Source organism: Myodes glareolus, chromosome 5 (genome assembly GCF_982192425.1).
Source record: "Myodes glareolus chromosome 5, mMyoGla1.1, whole genome shotgun sequence".
In the NCBI taxonomy this organism is placed as follows: domain Eukaryota; kingdom Metazoa; phylum Chordata; class Mammalia; order Rodentia; family Cricetidae; genus Myodes; species Myodes glareolus.
The window spans coordinates 5,109,314-5,131,386 of record NC_142030.1 but is presented as its reverse complement, the minus strand read 5'-3'; the positions used below and the strand labels follow the sequence as shown (position 1 = coordinate 5,131,386).

General features: G+C 45.1%; 1 long non-coding RNA gene across 4 annotated transcripts in view; it reads left to right on the top strand.

Annotated features, from left to right (window-relative positions):
• The window catches only part of LOC125403825 (uncharacterized), a 99,050-nt gene that overhangs the window by 41,398 nt on the left and 35,579 nt on the right, over positions 1–22,073 (top strand). For all 4 annotated transcript variants that reach the window (XR_007233082.3, XR_007233079.3, XR_007233076.3 and 1 more), the window contains one exon: positions 5,248–5,410. This is a non-coding gene — a long non-coding RNA (uncharacterized LOC125403825). The remainder of the gene's footprint in view (positions 1–5,247; positions 5,411–22,073) is intronic.

Below are 22,073 nucleotides of genomic sequence, written 5' to 3'. Positions count from 1 at the left end.
GTTCTTTATTTTGACACAGATATCACATATATGTTATGCATTGTATGTAGAGACAGATATCAGCAGAGAGACAGATTATACTTCATCTGTATCCCTATCTGGCTGTAGACACAGAGGAATGCCATGTCTCTATACTTAAAGAAAGATATGTACATGTGGGTAATGACAGTGGCATATTGTTGCAACTCACCAAAGTCAACAATTGAAAACCTGGCCTAATACATCAGCTATTGTATTAACTACCATGACCATTATGGCTAAAGGCAAGTGGAGATTCCTTTCCATAAGTGTCTATTGCTACTATTTGTATATAACTGAGACAGGCCTTTTGTGCTGCTATAGAGGTTACTTTTAATTGTTTAGCATTTATTTATTGTGTATTTGTGCATGTGTGTGGGCACACAACAGTCGTCAGTTGCCAATAGCTACCCAGCCAATGGCAGCAGTTCAAACTTCTTCCTCCATCCATGCTGGGATGTTGTCTAGCTCGATCTTGCTTAGATCTCAAACATAAGGTCACAGCCACTGTTGGTGCCTGTGTGTAGTGGCCCCGGGACAGCTCGATTTCACTGTAGCCATCCACCTCCTTTTCCTGCCTGATCCTGAGGCATGGCAAGCAATTTGATGCCAGGGCTTTCTGGTCTATTTGCCTGAGCGTCACAAAGAGGGTGGGTGGGGGATCTGTGGTCTGTCTACTCAGGGACTGGCAATGCTGAGGAACCATGACGTAGGACAATGGGGGGAAACGGTTAAAGGCAGACAGCACTCATCGGAGCTGCCTTGTTTGTTTTCTTTTGAAACCTTAAAGTTATCCAAATGGAGTGTTAATTTAAAAAAAAAAAGACTGTTTTCTTGGGAGAAGACAATATTTTGAAATGTTTTAATTTATGAGAGCCTGTCTTCTTCGGTCTCCCATTGCTGCATGAGCTTGAACAAATGTTCACCACAGCTAATTAATTAAGTTTGCGGAGAGGACCAGCAGGGGACTGGGAACTTGAAGTAGAAGTGAGCATTTGACTATACACATGCTGCCTGCCTGAGAGACTTTATCTGGATCGAGCCGTTGCCGACTTATCCAAAGACATGCTGCATCTCTGGGAGGATCAGGCTTGGCAGGGAATGAAAAGAAGGGCTCTCGCTGGCGGCTCTCATTCGGTTCCCGGGTTTTGCCTGGCTCCGTCCATACACTATTATTTGAATGTCTTCTCTATGGATGGAGGTGATTCCATAGCCTTGTCTCAGAGAAGAGGGACCTCCAGGGGAGGAGTAGTTTTCTTTCTTTTTTTTTATGAGCTAGGCTCTTTATAAGTTCTTTTTTCCTCTACAAGGAGTCTTGTCTTACATATGAGGAAACCCAAACTCAGAGGTCTTAGCAGCTCACCCAGGCTCCATTTAGAAGCCGTGGAGTGGGGTTGTGAGCACATTCTTGTCTGATCATTGGTCTTTTCGGTGGTATCCATGACACGGTGGGCAAAGACAGCAGGTCATCCTGGTAGCCTCCTCCCGCATGGTTTTGTGGACAGGTCAGGACAATCCAGGGAAAGACTCAGAGCCACAGAATTTAGAAAATGATCCTCATCCAGGATGTGTAGACCACCATCGAGCAATTCCAGGTCAGATAGATTTCTGAAAAAGACTTCCTAAACTGTGGTCTTTGGGCTTCTGATTACAGTGGGCTGGCCCTACTTCCCTCAAAAATTTGAGTTCAGAACTAATATCGAAAAGAAGGTGAGGGCATTAATGTCAGAAATGGAGACGGAATGGTAAAAGTGTAGAGGAGAGCCCAGAACAGCCTCGGGGGTCAGGAAACTTTGGGACTCTGAGCAGAGCAGCTGTGACCAGAAAAAGGAGGCTTTTTCCAACAGGAAGGTAATATAGAGGCGGAGACACCACCATCTTCCGGTTCCTACATCCGGTAGGCCTCTCAAGGTCTTCACCTTCCGGTCATCATGTTGATGCATTAACCTTGCCCAAAGCCGCCACTTGCATCTCATCAGTTTGCCCTGCACACTTAGGTATCACCACAGAGACTGAGACTCGGAGAGACGTTTGTTCGAAATGGTCCAGGCAGATTCTCACTTGGGTTAGTTTTCTGCGGCTGTGATGAACACCATCACCAAGAGCAACTTGGGGAAAGAAGGGTTTATTGACTGAGAGTTTGCAGTCTGTCATCGAGGGAAGCCAAGGAGGGAACCTGGAAGGAGGAACTGAAGTGGAAGCCATAGAAGAATCTGCTTCCAGGCTTGCTTCCAGGTGCATATCTAATTACCTCCAAATCATTCCAGGTCCACCCTTTCAGGGATGCCATTGCCCACAGCACGTCCACCTTAACATGAATGGCACTACTCACAGAGGCTGACCCTTCTATGTCAATTAGCCATCAAGAAAATTTCCCACAGATATTCCCATGGGGCAACCTGATAGAGGCAATTCCTAAATAGGGACCCCAAATTCCTGGGTCTCTCAAGTTGATGGTCAAGTTTAGCCATCACAGGTCAGATCCTAATTCTTACTGAATAGACCAATTGACATAAAATAAATCCTGTCCTAAACAATTGTCCCTAGAATATCTGGGGACAATTGTATATGATTTTTTTAGAGATTAAACACAACAAGCATCCCATGAGTCTTTCATTGAGTTTATAATGACTATTATCACTAAAAATTTATGATCGCAAAATCAAAATTACAGTGTCTGAAGCTGGAGTTAGTGAAATAAAATATTGTGAAAACTTTTTACAAAACATAATCTTGATAAGGCGAGATATCCAAAATTTGAATAGATGAAGTGAAATCTGCCCACAGCTGGAAGCTCCTGCGGTCACAGAAGACAACACACAGTGGTGGACGCTGTGAAAGATGGGTTTCCTGTGGTCAAAACTGCTGACCAATAAGCAACAGCGCTCTGGAAATTTCTGCAGAAAGAGTCAGCTACATGAAAATGGTGCCAGTGAATTCAGATCGACATGGGGGAACCAGCAAAGCCCTGACTGTGCTACAGAAGACATTCTTGGAATTTGTTTGGGAATCTCACTTCTGAGCAGTTTGCAGCAAACTTTTTGTTTCTGCTTGGGTAACTGCAAAATTAGGATAAAGCAGGAACATTTTCACTTAAAGCTTTAACTTATAAACACATTGTTATTAAGCCTTTGAGAATTTCGTGCATGTATGTGATGCATTTTGATCATATTCACGACTACTTCTTCCCCAACTCCTCCCAGATCAATCCCTCACACCCCTAATTCCCTCCCCATTTCATACCCTTCTTTCTTTTTTACAACTGACTGAATCTAATTTGTGCTTCCTATATATCTATGAACATGTGGCCATCCACTAGCGTGACCAGTCTACCAGGGGCAACATCATTAAAGAAGATGGACTCTCCCTCCATGAGCAACTGTCCATTGTCCAAATTTCCTTAGCTATGGGGAGGAACAGATTATGAGCCCCTCCATATTCCACGCTGCATTGTTGACTGGCTTGGTCTAGTGCAGCCAATCACAGTTCTGAGTTCATAAGTGCAGTGGTCCTGTCCAGAAGACCAGCTTCAATCCTGCTCCGCCCTTCTCCAACCTCCAACTCGTAGAATCTTTCTACCCCCCTCTTTCTTGATAGTCCTTGAGTCTTTCTAAGTGGGTGTGATAGAGAGGTCAGTGTCACACTTGTGGCTGAGCACTGCACAGTGTTTATTCTCTGTGCTTTGACCAGTTGTGAGTTTCTGCATTAATCACCCTCCAGTGCACAAAGAAACTTTTCTGATGAGGTCTAAGAGGTGTACTAAGCTATGAGTGTGGGGATAAAAATTAAGAGAACAGTTTGATTCTATGTCTATCTAGCAAAATTGTAGTAGTAGATTTACCTCGGGGGCCTATGAACTTGCAAACCATGGGCTCTTGGCCAGATTTACAGAGACTAGGTATTAAGAAGTGGGCTTTAACTCTGAGCAGAGTTGTTGCCCCCATGACGTTTATGCCACCATTACACCATAGACATATTTTACTACACTGGTCAAACATTTTACTTTTAAAGATACTGAAGGAGAAAGAAAACTGTTAGATAAATTAAAATTCCAGGAGGAAACCTTTTTGTGTGTAAGCCAAGGACACTGATCATTATCTTTCCTGGATACAATTGTAAACATGGATCAGTCAGATGCCAAGACTGTTGGTCATTATCTTTCCTGGATACAACTGTAACCATGGATCAGTCAGACTTGGCTTAGACTGAGGGGCTTTACTGGGGAAAGACAATCCTACAGAGAGAGTCGGCCAGATGTGTCCTAGATGCCTCAGCCAATCACCTGAAAGGACTTTTGCAGAGGAATGAGGTTTGGTGGAGGATGAGACTGAGAAGGCAGGCTGGAAAAGCAGATCCGAATGCCCCACGGCCTCAAAGTGCTTGGGAAATCATCTAGATGGAAGTTCCCACAGCAAACACGCAGCCACCACTCAGAATTCCAAAGGGAGGGAAACGGAATTTGACTAAAATGTATTTTGTTAGTGCCACCAAGTTTGCTTGATTTTGAACTAGATTCAGATGATCAATAATACCTCTTCCTACTTAATGTGAAGCAGAAGACAATGTGAATATATTCAACAATTGCCTCAAAGAAAATTGCCATACTAAGCCACAGAAAGAAACAGAAAGTTAAGGGCTAGAAGGATGGGTCAGTGGGTGAAGATACCTATCATCAGGGCTGATGGCCTGTATTTAGTTGCTGGGACCCACGTGGTAGAAAGAGTGAACTGATTCCCACAGGTTGTCTTCAGACTTCTGCATACACTATATCATCACCTCTCCACACACATAACAAATACATACATACATACATACATGTTTTAAAGAGGAGCTGGAGAGGTGGCTAAGCAATTAAGAGCACTTGCTATTCTTTCAGAGGACCTGAGTTCAGATCCCAGCACTTACATCAAGGGCTCACAACTATGTGTGACTTCAGTTCCAGAGAATCTGACTCTTTCTTCTACCATTACAGGTCCTGCATGCTTGCAGTGTACATACACACAAGCAGGCACACATATAAGTAAAAATAAACTTAAGAAAAGAAAAATTGAAAGAATTGAATGGATAAAAAGGAACATATGGGACATAAGTCTAATATATGTGTGGGTAGAAGTTCAGAGAATAGGGGAGTGTCTCAGGGTTTCTATTGCTGTGAAGAGACAACATGACCACAGCAACTCTGTAAATTTGCAAAACTGTCTTTCATTGGCCATTACTTTTTCATGACAGGAGTTTCTTCATGGCAAGAGAATGTGTAGTTACGAGGCTGTGATGAGAGCATCAACCTGTTGCTCTGCCCTGGAAACAACATTTAGCACCAATAGCCTTGATCATCACTGGCATCTGCTACTGAGACCGATGCAAGCAGACCAGAGGGAACAGTGCAAAACAAGTACTTGCTTTTCCTTATTAATTTTATTTTTTATTTTATTGTGTGTGCATGTGCAATTGTGAGTGAGAAGTCTGCCAAGGCCAGACAAGAGCATCAATCAGATCCCCTCATAATAACAGGCAGTTTTGAGCCACCCTACTTGGGTGCTCAGAACCAAATTCAGATCCACTGTAGGACCAGCAGGCACTTTTAACTGCTGAACCATCTCTTCACTTCCTATATTTGCTTTTCTAGATTTACTCAAATGATATAAAAAATAAATGAAGTCATGAATATTGCAAAGAAACCATCCCCATGAACTTGGGTGTTCTATGGATTTCAAACACCATCTTCTCTTTCTTGCAGAAGATAGCTATATTTTTCTGGTTCAAATATTTGTCCACACCCATGCTGTGCTCTGCTGTGGCTCCTAAAGCTGTTTGCCTTCCATTTTCTGTCCAGGTCCCCAGACAGTACTAGTTAACCCTGGTACTGTATCAGGATTTCCATGCCTCTCAAATATACGGTCTAGGTCTGAGATTGGCTCCTGAAATCTGGAATCACCTATAAAGTCCTTTAACATGATCTCCTTCATTAGTTCAGTTCTTCCACAGGGGCTGGAGATATCTGAACTATGGCCTTTCCATCCAGGCTCTGAAATTCCTTGTTAGCGTTGGTTATTTCCTCTGCTAGAGATAGATTTTAGTCTGGTATCTCTGGCTAGTATCTGGAATTTGTCATATGTATTCTAAAATTCATTCATTCATGACTTTCCTTAAGGTTGTTTTTTTTTAAAAAAAAATCTTCAAAGCATTTTATCTATTAATTTAGGATTTATTTGCATGTGTTTGTGAAGTTCAGAGGACAATTCACAAGCATTATAGTTCTCTCTTCCACTATGTGGGTCCCTGTCACGCATGGCAGCAGGTGCCCTCACTTACTGAGTCATCTCCTTGCCTCCTTAATGAATTTTTAAACAATCTTTAACTATGTATCTGGCACCATGTTACATGCTGAAAAGAGAGTAGTGAACAAAATGGTGAGAGCCTGTCCTTAGAGGGTTTGTGTTCCTGTGGGGAGGGAAGTTTCAATCAATCAGACAAATACACAGGCAATTACAAACTGTGACAATAACTCCAAAAGATGAGAAGAAAATTCTAAGATGTAGCTTTGAGGATCAGGTTCAGGTTGGCTAAGAGGCCAGAGGGTGTCTTCTGGAGCCATGTAAGAAGCCGTGAAGATTGGGCTATCCCCAGGTGTAGGAAAAGTCAGGAGACAGATCTTCACATACCAGCACACCCTTTCCTAATCATGTCCCCCAGTTTGCATCTCCTGTCTTAGTTAGGGCTTCTATTTTTGTGATAGAATGATGTGGGGTTCCCCTCTGTACGCTGTGAATATGTTTTACTACCATTGGTTAATAAAGAAGCTTCTTTGGCCTAATGGCAGATCAGAATAAAGCCAGGTGGAAAATCTGAACAGACATATATATATATATATAGAGAGAGAGAGGGAGTAGGTGAAGTCAGGGAGATGCCATGTAACTGTCGAAGGAGAAGGATGCTACTGGAACCTTTCTGGTAAGCCACAGCTTCATGATGATACACAGATTAATAGAAATGGGTTAATTTAAGATGTAAGAGCTAGGTAGGAATACACCTAAGCTCCTGGCCAAGCAGTGTTGTAATTAATATAGTTTCTGTGTGGTTATTTCCGGTCTGGGTATTTAAGAAATGAACAAGCAGCCTCCACCTACAGGTTGCTTGCTGGCTTGCTCATCATGACTACTTTCTTATATCACCCAGGTTCACTAATCCAGTGTGTGGGGAGATGAAGACAGACACAGTTATCTCAGTTTGTAGACTGCAGACTCTTCCTGACCAGGCTTGGTAATGGGTTCTGGTCACAAGGGGAAAAGGGAAGCATCTGGAAAGAATGGGGTAGAGGAGTTTAACTGGAAATCCTTGTAGACAGATCCCAAGGCTGTGCCATAGCATCTTTCTCAGTCTGATGTCATCCCTAGCCCAAGTCATGTTGTTTTGGGGAGCCCACCGGAGATGACCATGTAGACACAGTCTATCATCAATTGAAAGTCTTTATTCCAGCTGACTGGAACTATACTCAGGTATTTGGGATCCAAGTGTAGCACCAAGTAGCACCAAGTATTTAGGGTAAGGGTTGTTTTTTTTTTTTTTTAAGGTGAAAATCACATCTTGGTATCTCACTCAGCAGTTTCAGGGGGAAGTTTTGTGCAAGCAAGCAGTTTAACAGAAGCTAAGATAAGCAGTTAGGTGAAAGGGGATAATTTTCTATGGTATTCTCCATGAAGGAGATCAGATTTTAGTTAAATCTGAAATGTTCTCAGCAAGAATACAAAATGGAGGAACCTCTGAACTGTCTTGCCCTACCACATTTCCCCCTGGTTCTATGGGAATGAATCAAATCATTGATTCACCTGTTTTCGTTTTTGAGGGAATGCATAGTTGGTCCTAAGGACGAGTAGCTTAACTGAGTTTATTCTGTTTGGTGTAGATGGCCATACAGTTGAGGATGCAGGGTTTCATCTTTAACCTGATTTTAATAAGAATCAACAGCCAGGCTAATGCTGACATTAAGGTGGTCATCCATGGGGACTAGGTTAGCAGAGACCAATACCAATTATCTGATCTAGGTCTCTTTTCTCCCCTTTCTTTGAGGTTTCCCTGACCATGACAAGATTTCCCCTAAGTATCCTGTTTGGTTGGCATAGAAACTGCAAGTTTCCCCTTATGCCATGCAAAGTCCTCCCTGTTTCAAAAACAGAGGTCTGATTTCCTTCAGTTGTGTGGAGTCAACTCTCTCTGCGAGGGAGTCAACATGGCTCTCCAGCCTGGGAAGAAAATTTTCCAAATGGCCAGGTCTAAGTCTATCTGGGAACTAAATTCTCTAAAGTTTCAGTTCCCAGAAACCAAGGCGAGGTGCCTATGGTAGCTGCATTGGCTGTTTCTGTCCAAACTAGGATTGGGGCCAGACTTGGCGCCCATTTGACTTTTAAATATTGAATCAAGGTCAGTATGAGCTCCCCCATCTTCTCCGTTATAGGCATATCCCTGGAGGATGACACAGACCAGAGAACACAGTCAGGGGTGTGGCTTTCCAGTGAGCCCGGAGAGGCGCATTTAGTTGAACCATTAGTACAAGCAAGCCAGGTAATTTGTGGACTGATAGAGCTTTCATAAAATTCTAATCCCTGAAGGCCTCTTTCTGACCACTTTCCTCCATAGCCTGATTTACTGACTCCCCCATCCCTCCCCTAGACCCAAATTGTTCCATCTCTGGAAGGCTGGAGCAGAGGTCCACCTGAAAGATAGTTTCCCATCCCCAGTTTTTTCTGAGTTCCCATGTCCATGTTTGGGGCTGATGGAGACTGCATATCCCAGGTTAGTAAACTCTAAACTCTAGTCAATGAGGATAGCTGGGTAAGGTCCCTTCCAGGTAACATCCAGGACCAAGGTGAGGATTTTCTTTGTCCAAACCAAGCCTCTTGGCTGGAACTCATGGGTAGTTTCTGAAGTGGAAGATGGCAGGATTCCCATCTCAGTCTGGTCAATGGCCTGGTCAACTTTCTGCAAAGTCTGTAAAGACTTGAGAAGGGAGTGACTAGACATTTCTTCCTGGGGGATCCTGCACAGGTGGTCTTCTGAATGTAACTTCAAAGGGAGCAAGCCCCTCCCAGTAGGGAATATATCAGGCCCTGGAAAGGGCAAAGGGGAGGAGGTTGGCCCAGGGTGTCACCAGTTTTCAGGACTAATTTGGTCAGTCTCCTTTTTTTCTGTCTGACCTCAGCTCTGTGAGTACAGAAACAGTGTAGTTCCTAATTAATATTGAATGCTTTTGTCAGATTTTGAGACACCTTTGCTGTGAAGGTCTGGCTATAGTCTGACTCCAAATCTAGGGACGATCCAAACTGAGGAATTATTTCGTGAAGACGTTTCTTTGAAATATTGGAGCAGTCTCTTGTGGGGTGGGTAGCCGCCCTGAGAAGGCATCTTCAAATACCGGCAAATGTTTACAGGAAGAAACAGTAGGTCTGTTTCCATAGAGTTCATCTCCCAGTGTCCCCCAGCCCACTTCCTTGAGCCTGGGTCCCTTGTGATGTCATTCTCCCCGTTTTGGGTTTTACCTGCACACAGGTGGCACATTTAAAAGTGATATCTTTAATCAGAATCTCTAAATTTCTAACATAATACCTGTATCTGAGGGGTTCAGTCATTTTGTGGTCCCTAGGTGCATGGCTTGGTAGAGATCGGTGACCCAGACTTGTGGGAAGGAAGGGTCTACCACTGGCTGCGTTTGCCATCCTTGCCTCTCCTGTGTGGCTAGTTCTTGTCTCACCCAGTCAGTTGTACCCAGGGGTATATTGTGGGTGACCTGGTACACTGGGCTCTAGTAGGGCCATCAAGACTTGAGGAAGCTCCATTTGTTTGAGGACTACTTCCCTTGTGGCCAAGTCAGCGACTCTGTCGCCTCTGACTTCTGGGGGCCCCCTTTTTGGTATCCTTTGCAATGGACGATGACCACCCTCTTGGGTTAACCAGATAGCTTCAAAGAGAGCTAAGACTTCTTCTTTTCCTTCTGCGGCTAGCGATCCTCTTTCCCTGTAGAGAGCCCCATAGAGAGGGAATGTTGTAAAAGCATAGGGGCTCTCAGTGTGTATGGTGGGAGTCTTGTCTTCTCCCAAGTGAAAGTCTTGGTCAAAGCTGAAAGCTCAGATGGTTAAACTAAGGCTACCCCACAACTCCTTATTGCTGGCATCAGGAAAGGTATCATGAAATAGGACATGTTTTCTGTAGAGATCTACCATTGTCTCTTCCTACCCTGTAGGTTCTGGTTTTGGTTTTCAGAAGACTTACATCAAGTCGTTTGATATCTCTTGATAAAAATATATGAAAACACAACTATGAACTCTTTTGGGGTGTAGTTTTATAATAGTCTTAAGTCTTATCTGCTACCCTTGCTTACCTGATCCTATCTTGGACAAAACTGCTCCCATCTGTGAACAATATCTTGTCTGGTATCACCAATGGAAGGTCAGTCAGATAAGGCCTGAGAGATCAGGTCAGTCATCTGCAGGGAACCGGCAGGATTGAGGACTGATGCTTTGTGGAACCAAATACAGGATTGATCCAGAAGCAAGACTTGATATTGGGTCACCTGAGCATCACATCCATCTCTGGGGTGGGGGGCCCTCGAGAGGGCCTTCACAGAGTGTGGGGCTCCAGAAACCATTAGCGCTCTAAAGTTCGTTTGTCATCCTCTTTAATCAGCACAGCTGCGGCAGTTGTGGCCCTTACACATGCTGCCCATCTGGTGAAATGTGAAGTGACCTCTGCAAGAGTGCAAGATGGAGGAATCTCAGCCCTGCCTAGCCCTGCCACAGTCATGGATGACTGCTGACGTCAGGGCCGGCGTGGTGAAATAGGATGTGTTTCTGTAGAGATCTCCCTCTGTCTCCTCTTACCCCTACCCCTACCCCAATAGGTTCCGGGTTTCATTGTCAGAATGACTTACACCTGGTCACTTGGTTTCTCTTGACAAAAAAAAAATTATAGAAACACGTTTATGATGCCTTCAGGGTGTGCTTTTATAATTAAGGAGTTGAATGATTCTATTTTTTCCCTTGGGTCCTTAATACTCAAACGATCAAAAAGGTTTGAACGAGCGGCCTTCCTCTCTGCAGCTCCTGGTGAAGCCTTCTGTTGAGCGGCCTCCTCCTTTGCCAAATGTCAGTTGCACGTCTTGCAATCATCTTGGCTCTCCTCTTCCATCTGAGTGTGAACTTGACTTACACACACATTTATTTTGGATCTGCCAAGAAGGTGGCTGTTTCCAGGAACACCTTTCCTATCCAGGAAGAGACTCAATTATTTTTGCCTCTAAGATGATCGGCTTTAGTTGACTTACTAAGAGGACAGGACAGAGAGGATGGGCATCCCCTTTCTACCACTGAGAAGTCTGGAACAGCTCACTCTCAAGTACAAATTCTCCTCTCTCTCTCTCTCTCTCTCTCTCTCTCTCTCTCTCTCTCTCTCTCTCTCTCTCTCTCTCCAAGTAGCATTGGCCAGCATTAGCATGCAAATACTTGCAAAGTGAAAAATAATACACTTCCCCAGTTCCTCATCCCTAGGTGGGGGGCAGGGTGGGAGGGGAAGGAGGACAGAGACAGGATGACAGGGTCTGTCCATGGTGCAATCACATTAGCTTGACATGGAGCTACGTGTTCTCTGGAGCAGAGACTGAAACCACTAAGCCAGTATCACATGGGATGCCAGCCAAATCCCGACCTTGCTCTCTGTAAGTGAGTGGCTGTGCACTTCACCTGCAGTGACGTCAGGCTGGGTTGGTGGTCAGGATTTCTGCGTTTGTCTGTATATGTTTGCAATGCCTCATTTGGACCGTGTTGCGCTCCTACTCCATTGGTATCTGCAGACATCAAGACACTGTCCTGGTTTGGGGTCCTTCCTAGCTCTGTACCAGCTACTGATGGCTCTTGGCCTTGGACATGCACTTTCCTGGGGCCTCAGAGTCCTCATCAATGGGGTAAAGATTGCACAGGGTCCCCATCGCTCACCTCACTTTCCCTCCGTGGAATTTGCTGGTTTTCTGTGGGTTTGTCACGTTAGGAAGCACCAGCCTTGCATCTCTGCTTCTTCTGAGAAACTTTTATTGTTCGACAAATAAGGAGGGAATGTGAGGGAAAATCCCTGAGGTATATGTTACGTGACTTTTCTTGGGGAGACATTCACAAATATCCCTTCACCCTAGATAGGGAATCAAGGAGAGATTAAAAAAACAAGTCTACCCGAATCTAGCTTACTGACACAGTGATATTATCGCAGTAACTCATAGGATCATGGGGAATGTGAACGCAGTGGCATGGCTGAGGCCGGCTCCGGCATGGGAGATGACTCACAGGCAACTAGCAGAAGAGTCCCAGCCCACCAGTTGCAACTGTTGCTATAACTTTTGGTGGTGAGGGAGAAGGGCAATAGGGTTTGTGAGTTGTGCAAGTTTTAGGAACTTCCTGAGACTTGTGGATTATTTGCTTCCTAAACCTTATCATTTCTGTTTACTTCCTGAGTCTTAACGAGCCTTCTTCTAGTAGGGACTGTTACAATTCTGAAGAAATTGCAACACTTGATTTTTCAAATGCAGTACTATGATGAGGGAAAAATCTATTTTGTTAATATCTGCAGCTTTCAGAGGCTTTCAGCCTACAAATAAGATCTGACCTCCTGCCTTGAAGGGGAAACAGTATTTTCTGCCAGCTAAGAGAATGTTTCAAGTGGAGTTCACCGTTGATCTTGGGGATTGTACTTCAATGCAGGACATAAAATTATTCAAGTAAAACTGTACTTTTGGAAGGAAAAGGTTAAAGTTGGCTGCTGATATTCATCAGGAGATGGATATTTAATCTTTAATCTCTCGTCCGAGGCCTTCACTTTGGATCAACTCATTATCCCGAATAAATGATGTGTCATTCCCATTACTTATGTTTCGCTGGAGCCAAAGTATCTGGACCAGTTTTAGTGGGGCCATTCATTTCAGCCCATTCAGTATTAATCTCCCTGCTCACATCTTTCCTGTCCTGTGTGCTGTTCCTTGTTTGCTTTTATGTTTTCTGCAGAATGTTTATAAAAGGATAATCTTTTACAAAGCAGACAGAATTTTTGTGTATGAACTGCTCTGTTTAAATGCCTCATTGATATATCATCTGAAAACTCAAGTAGTCAGCAAGCCCTGAGCTGAGTGAAAACATGGGAACTGCTCTCCCCGTGCAGGAGCAAAGGTGACGGAAGGGGCCCTGACTCTGTGGTCGTAGGCACATGGAGCCTTCATAGCCCCAACAGACAGGGGCACCCGGAACTTAGAGGGGAATAAGACAAGCTGCGTTGAGCTCACCTGGTCGGGGTGAAGGGTGTGAAGGCTCTGTGACGTCTTTGCGGCAATTTTCTCAGACTGTGTTGTGGTTATGCAAACCCTGATTCATACGTTCGCCCGCCCCAGTTTTTGCTAAACCCATTTGAATGTCCGGAGAGTGACCATGTGATGCCGCTCAGTGGCTCCTTTATGTACACCCTATAGAGAAGAAAGTAGAAACCAAGAAGGAAGCTACATAGAAGAACAGCTTCTTCCTTTCTCTCCTCCATCTTCTCTCTTCTGGACCTGGGACCATATCCAGACAGCTCTCTTGCTTGGAAGAGGTAGACACCATTGCATTCTATTAAGGACAAAGAAGGCTCTTTTGTGGAAATTTGCATGGGGTCACAAATATGCCGCTGATGAAAAGCCTTAACAGATGGACTCTGAGAATAGGAATGAGTTAAAGGAAAAAAAATAATTTCAGTGGAACAGGACTGCAAACCTGGCCTTGGTGGAAGCTGAGCGCAGGAAGCCACACTAAGCAAACACTCTGTCCCTTAGTGCACGTTCAGCTGGTAGAGAGAGACGCGTGCCCATATCTGAGACACAGGCTGTACTTGGGCTGTGGTTGGCAGGGCTGTAGGAGGAAAAAATAAAACCTCCCAAGTTGCACAGTGCCAGAATGGTATGTGCCTCCTTCAAAGAGGGTTTCTCTCCAGCAAATTGATCATTTTGATAGCTCAATAGGAAGGCTTGCTGCTTTCTAAGGCATGTCTTTCACATAGGCGAGAATTTTTGCTAACACTTTTTGCATTTCTTAGGGAAAAATTAAAAACAGACATGTGGTTGTGTCATTCCAATGACACAGACCCTGAAATACTAAGGGTCTGCCAAAATCTCTTCTAAGATCTAGACTATAAAAACACTCAGAATTTACCCATCGAGACTCCATCAACAAGAGACACTGTTTGGGATTTTGTTTTAGCTAATTGCTCCTATTGTCGGCCATTTGTTGCAGTGTTAATTAGGGTAAATGCTTGTCTGAGCCTGCGGTCCCCACCAAGATGAGGCCAGCAAACTATAGGGAGGGAGCTCCCTAAGGTGCACTGTGTTGTCTTTGAGGAAGGTGATAACCAAAGCATAGATCTTCTCTACCCTTGGCTGGAAGCTCTGTGTTTTGATTGGGTAGCAACTGAGAGAAACTGGACAATTCCCATAGCAAAGCTGGATCAACTGCAATGTCTACAGACAAAACAACTAGGTAGCATGACATAGAGTTCACTTCTGACTGCAGGGAAACTGAGGGTGGCTCCTTCGACTTTGAAGAGCTCCTTCAGAACACACAAGGCAGCTCGGAAGGGGCAGCTCTGCTTACTCGATAGGTGTCGATTTTAATGGTACATTTATGATCTGGGGGCGGGGCTGTTCCTGTGAGCATGTGAGTATGTGTGTGCATGTGGGGTCATAAGTCAACACAGAATGTCTTCTTTAGCTGCTATTTTTGTTTTTGAGACAAGGTCTCTCACTGAGCTGGGAGCAGTGAGATTCACCTAGACTAACTAACGGGTCAGCGATCTTGAGGGAGATGCCTCTCTTTCTTTCTTCAGGGCTGGGATCACAGACAGTGCACTATGGTGCCTGAGTGTTCAAAAACTTGGGTATTGGAAATGAATATGCATGCTGCTTGCATGGCTATCTCTACTTTGTTGACTGAGCCGGCCTGTGGTGACTTATTTGGAACTTTCATTTTTCTAGCTCCTATTCCTCTTCTCCCTCTACAGACATTTGGCCCAGCGCTCCTCCTTCTGTTTCGTTCTTTTGCTTCCCTCCCTCTATTCCTCTTTCTCTCTCATTTCCTTTCTTCATCTCAGAGCGACTGGCAGTCACGTTGCGTATAGACGGCTTGATCTCCTCTTCTGAATGTTTGCAGTGTTATTATAGGCAAGCACAGGCAGCACCCAAAGCATCTAGGGTGAGGACAGCCAGTCCGACTCACATCTCAGTTTGGCATCTGCCACTCAGAAGAGGCTGCCCGAAGCCCGGTGTGGAGAGGGCTCTGGGTTCAGAACAGTGCTTTGAGGGGACAAATGTCCTGATCAACTAGATGTGACAGCAGAGGACACAGGGACAGTGACAGAAATTAGTCCATCCTGGTCTATACTGGGGCTTCTTCTCTGTGGCCCAATTGACGTTGCAGCTGCCCAAGTCTTTGCTGTGGGGTTTGTGTGGTAGACACGCAGCCAGATGCCTGATCTCTACCCAGCATATACGAGCAGCACCCCTGCATTGCTGACAGCCAAAACTGCTTCTAGATATTACGAACTGTCCTCTAGGGAGGAAATAGTCCATGCTCTAAAACTGGTGTTTTAAGTAGTTCCCACAGAACTAAATCAATATAGGGCAGTAAATGAACAGGACAAAGGGGTGTAAGGACCAGGGGCGTTGTGAATGGGGAGCTGTGTGAGGAGCGTCTGCTGCGTCATCGCTGTGACCCACCAGACTACATACCAATGCTCCTACATTCACATTTGTGAAAAGATGAGACTCATGGGGGAGTGGAGCCCTAGACCACAGTCAGAGGGACTAAAGCAACACTGCAGAGCTTTACCTGTAAGGTGGGTGGAGCTCTGGGCACCATCACCACTGCAGAAGATCACAGCAAACACGGCAAGGATGCTTAAGGCAGTTCAGGAGTGGAGCAGGTGAAGTAGCCCAGACATGGGAGGCAGGACAAAGCTCCCTTGAAATCCTGTGTGTGTGTGTGTGTGTTTGTGTGTTGCATGTGAATGCACATATGCGTACATGCTCCTCTGTGTGTGTGTACACATGTGTGATGTCATACATGACCATGGAGGGTCAGAGTCAATGTTGGGTACTCCTCAGTCACTTTCCACTTCATGCATTAGAGAGGATCTCTTGTGGAAACCAGAGCTCACCGATTCACCTGGTCTAGCCAGCTAACTTGCCTTGGGGATCACTTGTCTGTGCCTTCCGAGCACTTGGATTGCAGGTGGTCACCACATTTTTCTGACTTTTTGATGGACTTGAGGGATGCAAACTCTGGACCCCAGGCTTGCATGGCAAGCATTTTATCCACGGACACATCTATTAGTCTTTTATGGTGAGACTCTTCCTAGATCCTGGGATTCGAGGAGATGATACATGGTATCCACCATAGACTCTTGGGAGGGGGAGGCTGTAATGCAGACATTCTTTGTTTGACCTGGTCAGAAGTTGATCCTCACGAGTAGCTGCTAGCCTATTTGATGGAATGAACCGGTGGCTCCAGGACACATTCAGAGTGTGCCAGTCAATGCCAGGCCCTGGTTCCAGACGTGGGCACTGACCTTGTAGCACAGGTCATTTGAGGGGACATGATGCAGTCTGTTTTAGTCTGAACTCTGCTTCTAGTTCAGAGACCGAGAGACAACGAACACGTCCAAGCATACCTCCGAAATATCTGAAACATGGGCAGGTGTGAGGGTCGGGAGACCTGATCGAGCCAGTCAGGGCCTTCAGCGGTGTCCTCTTCCTCCCCCGTGTTTCTCATCCTGAATCCTGCTGTAATCCCCTCCCCCCAGCAAATTTAGGAGGTAGGAATAGAGAGCCTCCTTGTTTCTTTCAAATTTTTATGTGCATGTTTATGTTTTTCTAGTGTGTATGCATATAACTATGTGTGCATGTGTATGTGCCTGCACATGTACAAGTGTGTGTGAGTGTGTGATTTGAATGCACATGAGAAGGTCAGAGGGCCACCTTAAGTGTCATTCTTTGGGTGCGGTTCACTTTTTTTCAATAAAAAATTTTATTTGCTTAAAAGCATTCAGAATGTCAACAAGTAGCTGCAATTACTATATTATTATTATTATTATTATTATTATTATCTGCAACTACAGAGTGGTATTCAATTAACAGAACAATTATCTTTGTTTAAGCTGCATCAGAGACAACCCCATATATAACTAATTTGTGCGGTGCACCAGCAAGAACCTGCTTTGAATTTCCATGTCATTTTCCATCCTCAGACTGCACCAGGCAAGGTCAGTGGTTACTGAAAACTCCACAGAGACAGGGCCAGCTAAAGACACGTTCAGGAGTGTGTGAACTATACAAAACAGAAAAATCTTAAACCGTGTATCAGTGAGTTAAATGCTTTAGAGACAAGAAAAAAAAATAACTGCGCTAGAACCAACTCATGCATCATCTTCTTCCTCTTCTTCCTCTTCCCTCTTTCTCTCGCTCTTTCCAGCCTGACCGCCCCTTTTTTGCTGCACCGAGTTCTCCTTTAGCCTCGTAGGCAGCAGTGTGCTTTTTGTGTTTTTCCTTCAGCTTGGCAGCCATCTTCTCACAGGGCTGCCTGTCATCTGCAGCGGCCTTGGTCCACATGGCTCCCAATTTCTTGGCAGCATCACCAATGGATAAGCCAGGATGGCCCCTTTGATTTGGGGACAGTGCTCAGCACAGAACAAGAAGAAGGCTGAAGGAGGCCTCCTGGGGTCACTTGGTCCTTGAACTTTTCTTTGGTCTCACCTTGCGGGGATGCAGATTTTCATTTCTCTCTCATGGAAAGCTTTGTCAGACTCTGTCATGTCTGCACATCCCCCCCCCTTTATTTCCCCCGCAGACACGGTCTCCACCTCTCTGAGACTTCTTAGAGAATCCCAAGAAGTTAACAGAAGCATCCAAGCTTCCTCTTGAACCCTTCCTGGCAAGCTTGTACTGACATTCTGCCTCTCAGCTTCTGAGCTCTCCTTTGCCCGTGTTTAGTTGATTTTCCTCTATGAGGCACAGAGTCAGTCGCTCGTGCCTGTCTGGCTCTTGCTTGCCCAGCATTGTCTTTATGAAACTCAATGTACCACATGACTGTCTCCTCCCTCCCTCCCTCTCTCCCTCCCTCCCTCCCTCCCTTCCTCCCTCTCTTTTTCTTTTGTTTTTCTTTCTCTTTCTCTCTTTCTCTCTCTCTCTCCCTCTCTCCCTCCCTCTCTCCCTCCCTCCCTCCCTTCCTTCCTTCCTTCCTTCTTACTTTCTTTCTAGGCAGGCTTCCTATTGGCTTGGAACTTACCAAGTATGCTATGCTAGCTGGGTGAATTCTAGAGGTTCCCTTTCCCTGTCTCTTTTGCCCCAGCCCTAGGATTGCAAGCCTGCACTACCCATACATGGGTCTAGGATCTGTAGTTGGACTTTCCTTTGGGCCCCAAACTCACAACAAAAATGACACAGATTAATTATAAAAGATTGGCCTTTAGTTTAGGCTGATCCCTAACTAGCTCTTTAACTTAAATGACCCCACTTCTATTAATCTACATTCTTCCACATGGCTATTTACCTCTCTTTCATTCTGTATGTCTGATTTGCCTTGTGTCTCCCTGGCATCTCTCTACATCTCTTCTTCCAGAGTTCCTCTTTCTCCCCAGAAATCCTGCCTATTCTCTCCTGCCTAGCTATTGGCCAGTCAGCTCTCTATTAAACCAATCAGAAGGTACCTTAGGCAGAGACACATCTTTGCAGTATACGAAAAGATTATCCCACAACAGGGATCAAGTTCGAGTCCTCACAAGGCCAGTACTTTACCCATCGATCTATCTCCCTACACAGACACTTCTGGTTTTTAAGTTAGGCTGACTTTGGCCACCTTCCACTGAACAACAGTCAGAGAAAGTGAACTATTCAGTCTGGGTAAGTGTCTTAAGGCCAAGGTCCTCCGAGCCTTATTCTGTAACCCATTCCTCATGCAGAGCAAAGTACTGTAGTGGGCAGAGATACTATTGTCTCCCAGACCCTGAAGAGACACCTGTGACCCGGGGCAGTGCCTTCTCAGGAGCTGGCAGGACTGAACGGTGAAAGGCTCCATATGTCCACAGGAAATGTCGTCACTGAAGAGTCTCTCCCCAGGATTGGGAGCGAGTCCCCTCCAGACTATGTCTGATGTCTGGTTTGGAGAAACCTTGAGGCTGGAGACAGTCTCTTCTGTCTTTTGTTATTGTTCAGGTGGGCATCTAGAGCTCAGAGGATAATGAGCTCTAGATGCTCTGCATTATGGTTTTAGACTTTCTTCTAAACCAGGCCAAATTAAAATATTTATCCAACACGACTGTGGTGGTCTCCTGCATGCACCAACTGTCATCCATGTGAGCTCTGCATTCATTGATGTTCTGCACGGAAGTGAAGCACATGGACTTCATATCCACACCTGCCTGCCTGCTGCTCGTCTATCCATTTATCTGTCTATCTGTCTGTCTGTCTATCTATCTATCTATCTATCTATCTATCTATCTATCTATCTATCATCTGTTTGTCTGTCTATGTGTTTATCATCTACCTTTCTACCCATCATCTATTATCTATTTCTCTGTCCTTCTGTCTATGATCTATCCTCTAACTTTGTATCTATAATCTATCATTCATTTCTCTACCAATCATCTCTCTATCATTATTATTTGTCTACGGTCTATCATTTATAGTCTAACTACTTATCATCCATGTATCTTCTAATCTATATCTATTTTCTAAGTATATTTCTCTCATATATATATGCAGGACCCAGTTAGACTTAGAGGACCCTTCATAGCATCTTGGTAATTTTTTTTAAAACACATATAGAAGCCAAGGGTAAAATAGAAGAAGGTGAGGGTGCTGAAGAGGGCAGGGAAGGGCAAGATGGACACAGGGCCCCATGCTTTAGAAGGCTTGGTTGAAAACTTTGCTGTTTCTATGACAAATTATGTCATGATTTTTGAAGACTCTTTATTCTTTTGCTCAAGGCCCTAAAATCATGTAACTGGTTCTAGAAGAACAGGGAATCCATAAAGAAAGGTGTGCAGAGAGGAATTTGTGAACTCCCTGGGTTCTGTGGTTTCAGGTTTCCCACCCCACCCCCTGCCCTGAATTCTGCAGGCATGAAAACTGCCACGAGACATTCATTTTTAATGACGTGTTATGGGCTTCATAGCAATATATCTTTGGGTATTAAGGTGTGGAGTCAGAGACTTAAAATGATTAATGCCTTCGCTCCACATAAGGGGTCTCCCACACTCACCTAGCATCAGATTCCATTGGGAAAATTTATGGGCGCTCTTGGCAGCCTAAGCGGCCATCAAATATTAATCAAAAATATGTAATAACTAATATATACTTAAAGAATTGAAGAAAATTAATATTCAAGAGAAGCACTCAGGGACCCATAAAAATAACAAATGCTTCAGAGACTCAGCTGAGGTTGGCAGGTCCAGGCTTGCCTGCTCCCCAGCTTTGAGATGGTTGGCTTGCTGGGTGGTGTGCTCCACAGAGGACAAGGGCCAGGAAGAGGGATTTGTGCTTCCCACAGGATCAGAACTCCCGGAAAAGGAAGCAGGCTCCTTCTGGGGACACGACGCTACTGCCTTCACTGTGCCCTCTCTCTTTTGCATGGCACAACCGATTTGCAACTAATTCTCTTTCCTGGAAGATCCTCTGGGCCATCTTTATCACTTCCATCCAAGGACAGCAGTTTTCAGACACGGATGCCTCTCAGCTGTTTATCAGTGGTTCATTTTGTAAACGTGAAACATCAGCAATGATGGAGTGCGCACTGGTCCTCTGCTAGTAGAGCTAGAGCTAAAATGCTTACCCCAGAGCAGGCTTGGGGAAGTCCCACAGTCCCCATTGGTCTGACTGGAACTTGAGCTGATCCCTAGGCCTCAAGTCAGTAGTCAGTTGTTTATCAGAGAAGGCTTAGGGTTCCCTTCCTTAGCCAAAATAAAGGGTTAGAGACATAGCCTGCCTGGCTAGGTGAATTCTGCTGTGCCCAGTGATGTATGGGGCCAAGCAGGTGGGCACCTGCCATCTTTCTGCCTCCCGTCTTTCTGGGTCTTGAGCTGTGTTTCTTTCCCTGTTTGTCGTGCTTACTGTGTGACCACCAGATGCAGAAAGATGAAGTGATTTTTTTTTTACAAAATATTTTCATTTAAAAATAACAAAAGAAAAAACCCAAATGCATTGGTGATGTGCAATGTATGTTTTGATATCCGTGCACACTGGGAAATGGCCAAATCACTCCTGTGAATATAATGTACCCACTCCTGTGTCAGGTGTGTGTATTGCCAACAGGTAAAAACATGCTCTTGAGGGCTCAGGTGGGTTATTTTTACTTGCAAAGAAGAAGAAGGAGAAGGAAAAGGAGAGAGAGAGAGAGAGAGAGAGAGAGAGAGAGAGAGAGAGAGAAGAAGAAGAAGAAGAAGAAGAAGAAGAAGAAGAAGAAGAAGAAGAAGAAGAAGAAGAAGAAGAAGGGAAAGAAAGAAATTGAGCATCAATCAGGACTCAGACCTGAAGTGGGAGGGTGCTGCCGTGTGTGACTTTGGAGGCAGGGGTCCCTGACTGCACTGGGGACGAGGGGCTATTCTTCCATCCCTGGGAAGGGGCGAATGCAGCAGATCGCAAGGGCTTGAGAGCAGAAGTGTGTTCTGTTGCTTGGACCACACGGCAGTTGCTGGTGTCTTCTGTTACTGTAGGGAATCGGGAGCAGCGCCCGTCACTTGTCATCTGTTCTTTGAGCGTAACCAACTTTTCTTCCATGGGCCATTTGGTGTGACTGCGAATGATGGTTCTGGCTAAATGGCACCCTCCTGATGGTGGGGTAAACACAAGTGAGCCTGGAACAGGCCTTGGATCCAGCTTGTGTTTTCTGAGAGCCTCAGAGAGGGCCTGGGGCTGGAGCTCTGCAGCACAAAGGGGATACAGACCCCCCTGCCCAGTGCCACCTGCAGTCCCTCCTGTGCCCGTCCTGGATCCCAGAATCACAGAGCAC